Raw genomic sequence first — 7,064 nt, 5'->3', positions numbered from 1 at the left:
CCCTTGCTTTTAGATGTTCTAGCTATGCAGATGAGCATGAACTCTCCCTCTTCTTATTGCTACTATGGTGTGAATTTAGGAAGCTCCAGCGACCCCTTGGACTTTCATCACTGTGAAAGTGCTAGATGGTGTGAGCAGCTTGGTAAGTAAGCTACAGGATAATGAAAAAGAAGTGAAATATTGATCAGAACAAAGCTGTTTTTCTCTGGGGTGTGTTAGTCTTCTACACAGGACTTGGTTTCTTGCTTCTGGAGCACAATAGTCGAAAAAATTCACAGGGCTTTTCTGTGATGTTAGACCATCCTTTCTGTTTCTGGGCCAGATGATTTACTTAGTGCATGCAAAGTGGAACAGCTTTACAGGGGTGAGTGAGAATATTTATCATTTGAATAATCAAGATTATATGCCCAGCTACTTTTCTGATGTGCTTTTAGCCTGGTATTTCTCAATCATTGTAAATGCACACTCATTTGGCTCTCTGTTCCATCTCTTGGTGTACAAGTGTTTCATCTATAGCTGCCTTGCTATCCTTGTATATTAGGAGATTTTTTAGCCTTTGTGAAAAGCGTGTGTCTCATTTGGTAGCAGGGCTGTTGAAAATTGTTTCCTTGTCAGCATATGAGTCCTACTGCAGACCTAATCCAGGGTTGTCTATCTCTTGAATATTGTGTGAAGTACGATGGGATATTTAAATAGGAAAAAGGATGCATCTCCTAAGATAAATGATGTTGGTAGCATGAGTATATCCTGGCTAGGTGACGATCCAACTGTGCAAACCTACCTAAAGGATATAATGCTGCTTAGGCTATAGCTATGCATTAAATAAAAGATGTAAAAAAGGTTTATGAAGGTGTTGGTTTTGTAAGCTGTCTTTTATTCCGTTCTATCTGAAAGGTAGCAAGTCAGCATCTGGTTGTAATGAAATACTTGTGAAAGCAAAATGATTTTTAGGGTGTATGAGAACTACTGTGGCAGATAGAAAAACTGTGCAGTCTTTGAGTCACAGGTAATTGTCAGCAATCTGATATTGATGGATGCTACAACAAAGCCATTATACTTCTATGTTATTTATCCAGAGCTATGATATAGATTTGAAGGGTTGGATATAAATAAGTAGTTTTGAGAATTTTATATAACAGTGATTTCCCCCCACCCCACCCCAATTTAGGATAGAAAAGTAGACTTTGGATCTGACAAGATGCTGTGTAAATTGAAATGCTGTCATCCCTGAGTTAGGCTCATTACAGCTATGGGGGAGAGGTGGGGGGTGGCATCTTATTCATTCTCCCAAAAGACAGGAACAGTCAGAAGAGACATGCTGAAATCTGTTGTAATAGTTTTGTACTAAATGATTCAGAAATTCTCCAGCTATAAGACCTACACACTTTTAAAGAAGTGGATGTTTCTTGTTGTGAGTTTTTATTAATATCAGCGCTAAATACACCATTACATTAAAGCAGCAGCAGAATACAGTGGATGATGTGCTGAAATTATCAATCTTAAGAAATTAATGAACTCTTTGAAAGGATTTGCATTAGATTTTTAAGAGTGAATGTGTCTGTGGCTTTAGATTTTTCTGAGTCCCTTGTATTTCAAGAATGGAGTGTTAATAGGCTGTGACAGATTTTGGTGTACATCTTGTAGTAGAATTTCAAAGGGACCCATTATCTGAATTCAGATCTATCAATAGGCATCCAGATTTTCAAAAGGTATCAGTGCTCAATAGGACATGAGAGGCAAATCTGAAGCCAGACTTCAAATTCAGTCTGCACCCAGCAATTCCTTATTACTGTTGTTATTAAGTGAGGGCTGCTAAGCATTGAACAGTTCTGGAAACACTGCCTGTAGTAGTTAACTCTTGGCACATTCCTACTGAAATAGAAGCAAAATTCCTGTTTTCAGGTGTGCATGATGAGGCCTCTAAGGTCTTACTTCATAATTTTGTCACTAAGATGTACGTTACACTTCAGTGACAGAGATCTGTCATAGTTTAATGTGTCATTCTGTGTGTGTTATCATGTTGATACTGAATTTTCCTGAACTCTGAAATGCATAAGAGGTTCATACATCTTCCAGTTTTTGTAAGGCTGATCTAGAGGGGACATGAAGGTACCTTTAGTTATTTGCCAGAATTGGATTTCCATGAGAAATTCTTGAATTGTACACACTAGAAACTAAGGGTAGAACTAGAAAGTAAGGTTCTTCAGGTGGGGTGAATTATCACTGATTTAAAGAGTGATGGTGTGGCCTGGCAGGCTTATATAAAAAAAAATGTTTGTAGTGTTTAACAAATGCAAGATTAACACCATGACCTTGCCAGATGGCACAGTGATGCACTGGATGGCTGTAATGCCATATTTCTTCTGTGTACATTTCTTATCGGTAAGAAGTTCCCTGAATAAACAGGCTGATTTGCTTTATGGTGCTCTTGCTCTACACTGATTACAGTATATACCTCACATTGCCATGTTCGGTCAGCAGAAGATACTTTTTGCCGAGTCCATGTCCTCCCTGACTACAGGATGACCTGCCAGTGTTTGCCATCACTGATGGTATTTCTGCTGTGCTTCTGTGAGGCTGTTGTCATTAACCCAGAAATTGTGCATTAAGTTCTACAACATATGGTTCAGTACTTTAGCACATTGAGATTTCTTGGCTGGGCATCTGCTTCTTTGATACATCAGAAAACAGATGACAAAGGCAAATGTATTTAATTTCATATTAGAAAATGCAGAGGATGTGAAAAACTATAAATTAACTGTCTATTTACTCTTTGTGAAATGAAATAGTCTGAGCCCATCTTCCAATAAAACTGATTATAGGGTTCAGAAATTAGATTGCAGATTGAAGCTGTACCAATTTTTTCTGAGACATCACTAATTGCAGCAATAAAGTGCCTGCAAATGCATGTTGCCTAGTAACATTATGGACAAAGTTATGAGGAGGGAGTCATACTTTATAACATATATGTGCTTTCACCACCTTCTCTGTTTGAATGTCATTCACTACTTGCATATCACTGTTTTAGTATTATGCCCTGGCAAGATACCATTCCTGTATCCTGTCTTCCTTGAACTTGTGCCTGTGAAGACTTACCTTGGTGAATAATTTTGTGCAAGGAGTAGTCAAAGCTTCAAGGAGACTGCTAGGTGAAGTGTATCCATAGATCTTCACAGGTTCCAGACATGGTGTAGTTATGCTAAAGTTAGTCACAAGTGCAGTATAACTGTGATGCAATGTAACATAATGGGTTTTGTGGAGAGGATGCATTGCTCTGTGAAACAGGGTGCCATGCAAGGGGGAGACAGATGACAGGTAACAATTGCATTTACGGAACATTAAGAATGTGATGCACATACCTTCACCTCGCTTAAGATTTGTGCTTGCATATTCTTATGATTATAGGTGGTAACATTATCGAAAACATCTGTTTATCACCAGAAAATTATAATAGGAATTAACTAAAAAGTTTAATTCCATGCACATACCCTCAAATCTAGGCCCAAAAGAGGAAAAAAAATATTGTTCTCCAACCAATGAATACTACCATCCTGGTTTTGCCAAGTCTTAGTGCTGTAAAATGTTGTGAGGAGGGAATCCTTGAAAGGCTACAGGAGCCGGCTAGATTCTTCAGAAAGAAAACTTTGAAAAAACAAACAAACAAAACCCCTTACATCTTACTGTCATGTTACTAGGTCAAGCTTAGAGCAACTGTAAAAAGAATGCAGCCATACCATGCTATCAAGTACAAAGCACTAGGCTGTTTTTCTTTTTGTTGTTTTTTTTTTTAAATGCCTCTTTTCCCTAACTGTGTGGAAGGTTGTTTCAGACACAGACAAATGAGAATAAAATTAGGGCAAAAGTTTTCTATGCAGAAGATATTACAAACAGATAATTTGATTTGGATAAAACAAAATCTAGTTATTGTAATCAAATGAAGCGTGTTATAAAGATCAGAGAAGAGTTGGCAGTATGATGAGTGCATTCTCATTTCCATTTGTGCTAAGGCTATGAAAAGGTTGCGCAAGTGTAACAAAGCAGCATGGACACTTATTTTGATATAAGTTCATTTTTTGCTTTAGGACTGAAAAAATGTCCTCTTGAAATAAGGTAAATTGCAATAAAACTTTCTTAAGCCAACACAATAATTTTATATGGCTTTAATTACAGCATATGAAAACTAAAGTAAATGAGGCCTGAGATCACCTGTACGTTTCTCTAACAGGGTGTAAGTTGAAATGTTTAAAGTACAATTTGTGCTTGCTTTAAAGCCCATTTATTCTAATCCAATGGTATAAGACATTATTGGTTTTCCCTGCAGAAATTTTCTTCTCTATCTTTTATTATTTAAATCTTGTTTATGCTAATAAAATTAAAACATACTTTCCTTCCTGAGTAATTAGCATTACACTGTGAGAGTAGTCATGCTTTTCAGGCAAATGATTGTGTAACTGGTTGATAACTTATGGATTTTTCCAAAGCAAGAGCAGTGGATGCTGGAGGAGGATGCCAGAAACCGGAGGGGAAAAAAATGTTACTGATCTATATCATATTTTTCCAAAGTCTCCAGAAGCAAGAAGAAAATACTTGGATATCTTTGATATGATACGTATGTATCTTATCTATTTCTGTTTTAGTACATACGTCTTCAAAACAGACATACACCTATCAGCATGCTGTTGCTGAACTTGTTAGTTTTACTGAGGAGGAGTATGTATTACCCCAGAGATGGATGGAGTATTTATTTTTGCTACAAACCCAACAGTTAAAGGACTATGTGGGTGTGTGGGTCTGCCACAGCCTTGTGCTCAGCGAACAGACTCCTCTACCAGCATGAAGCACAACTCATGTTAATGAAGCATCTTGAGGAGAGAAGGATTTACCATTTGATCTGGTAGCAGGACTGAGGCATCCAGCTTAACTTGTGCTAAAATACATTAAAAGGTGCTTAGGTCTCTTTGCTTTGCTTTCTTCCTTCCATTGTTGAAAGGGCAATGGGGATAGAAACATTGACCAGCCTTTTCTGATACGAATCAAAATTCTGGAGATGCACAAGACCAGGCAAAGTAATAGGACTGCGTGGTTGGAGACAAAATTCAATAGTCTGGCATTAGAGAGTAAACTTTACTATTTATCTTCTCTTAATAAAGTATCTGTTTTCAAGGAAACTTCTATGAAGAGAGGTTGTGTTTTTACAGTATAGCTGTGATATATTCAGTTTGAAGCAGTACTATACACCCTTACATTGTCTCTTTGCTTTGAGATGTTGACATTGTTTAAAAGAAGGTAAAGGCACCTGTTTTTAAAGGCTTTTTTGAAAGGCAGGCCCTGCCTGTAGTATCAGGAAGTGCCACACAATCTTAAGGCTGTTTTCAGTTGGTTTTGTCTTTGGCAAAGTTTCAATATGAGGACCTGAAGGTTGTTACAACAGGCTTTTTTTTCCTTTGTTTTGAAATTTCAAGTAGAGGTTGCCTAGGAAAAAGTGTAAATTGTTAATTAAACTCTTCTGGTTTAGAACAGAATGGAGGATTGTGTCCTATGTGCTACAAATGTCCTTCTGATAATCTGCTGGACTGTGGCCAAGGTGCAACTCTCCGCAAAATTGCAGTTTGCATGTGCTCCACAGGGACTTGGCTGAACCTTGCGGAGGGTGCCACTCTGCGAAGCCACAGCGTGCCAGGTGGGCTATGGCATGACATTCATACAAAGCTTGTATTCGTATTGTATTTCAATGTAACTTTATTTGCTCAGTTAAGTTTATTCAGGCAAACAAACTGTCCATCAAAAATTATGTTTTTTTAGAGCAGCATTTCCTTTTGCTTGTTTGTGTTCAGGAAAAAAAATGTTTTTAGTAATTCAGTTATTGTAGTGAGTGTGGCTTTTTTATTACTAGTTTTTTTGGCTTGAAGTTCTTCAGAAGAGAAGGATATTTCCCTTTATGCTTCTATGCAAGCTACACTTTGCATGGCAAGATTAATCTTCTAGTTGGAGGTCAAGGACAGCTAGCAGAGTTTTCAAGTCGTCTCAAGAACAGTAAAAAGTCAGGGCTATATATAAAGTGATGAGCAGTAAGTGACACTTCACCTAAATTTGTGGGTAAAGGAAACAATGTTTTAGGATATGTTAAGAATTTGAAACCTTATTCTAGTTTCATTAGTCTCTTTAAAGATTGACAGCTGTTTACCATTTTCCCCAAGCTCTTCAAATTTGTTGTCAGTGTTATCTCTGCCTACCTGGGTGAGTGAAAACAACCCAGCTCCCCAGGTACAGGGGGAATCCTGCCAGCTGATGGCTTACGGCCTCTTGTTTCTTGCCTGCCCATAAACTCATTGAAAATAAGATCACAGGATGAGTGTTTACTGAGCTGTGGTTGGGTATAGTGGGAAAACCTCCCCCCAGTCCTGCTCAGCGTTGTGACGTGTTATGCTGGTAACAGTCAGGTGGTGGTGGGAGTTCTAGTGACAGAGACACATCTCTTTCTGCAGCCCTAAGATGAGGCATGCTTCAGGGAATTAATTTCCTAGCTCCTGCCCTTGGAGCTCCTTGGTGGTCACCTCTTGAGAATGAAAGGGCAGTGTCAGCTGGTGTCACTTGGAGGACACTCTGGCCCATGCCTGCTTGTCTGTGCAGTCTAGAAATATTCTTTGCTCTTTGAGCTATTCTAATTCAAATTGGTATAATATAAAGATGCCTGAACTACCTTTCCAGTATTTCTGCCGGGACCAGGAGCAATTTAGTGTATCAGCACCAGGTTCTGTAGAGGCTAATTTACTCTGCCCAGAGGCAGATATTTTGAATTATTAGCTAGGACTGGAATAAATTAGCCCATGGGAACTTTGGGCTGCTGGAGCTGGGTTAGTTTTCAGATTGCTTGGAAGCAGTCCATGTGCTAGAGACCAGGGCAACCAATTTTTTTGCCAGATGTATGTGGGCCCTGCTTCTTTTGAAATATCATTTGACCAGAGCTTGCTCTCTGGCATTATTTTGTGACAGAGCCAGAAAGATGTCCCTCCAGCAACTCCTGCTGGAGGGAGGAAAATTTCTGCATTAAGTTATGAACTGGT

This window comes from Falco cherrug, chromosome 5, assembly GCF_023634085.1.
Source record: "Falco cherrug isolate bFalChe1 chromosome 5, bFalChe1.pri, whole genome shotgun sequence".
NCBI lineage: Eukaryota > Metazoa > Chordata > Aves > Falconiformes > Falconidae > Falco > Falco cherrug.
This window is presented reverse-complemented; position numbering follows the sequence as displayed.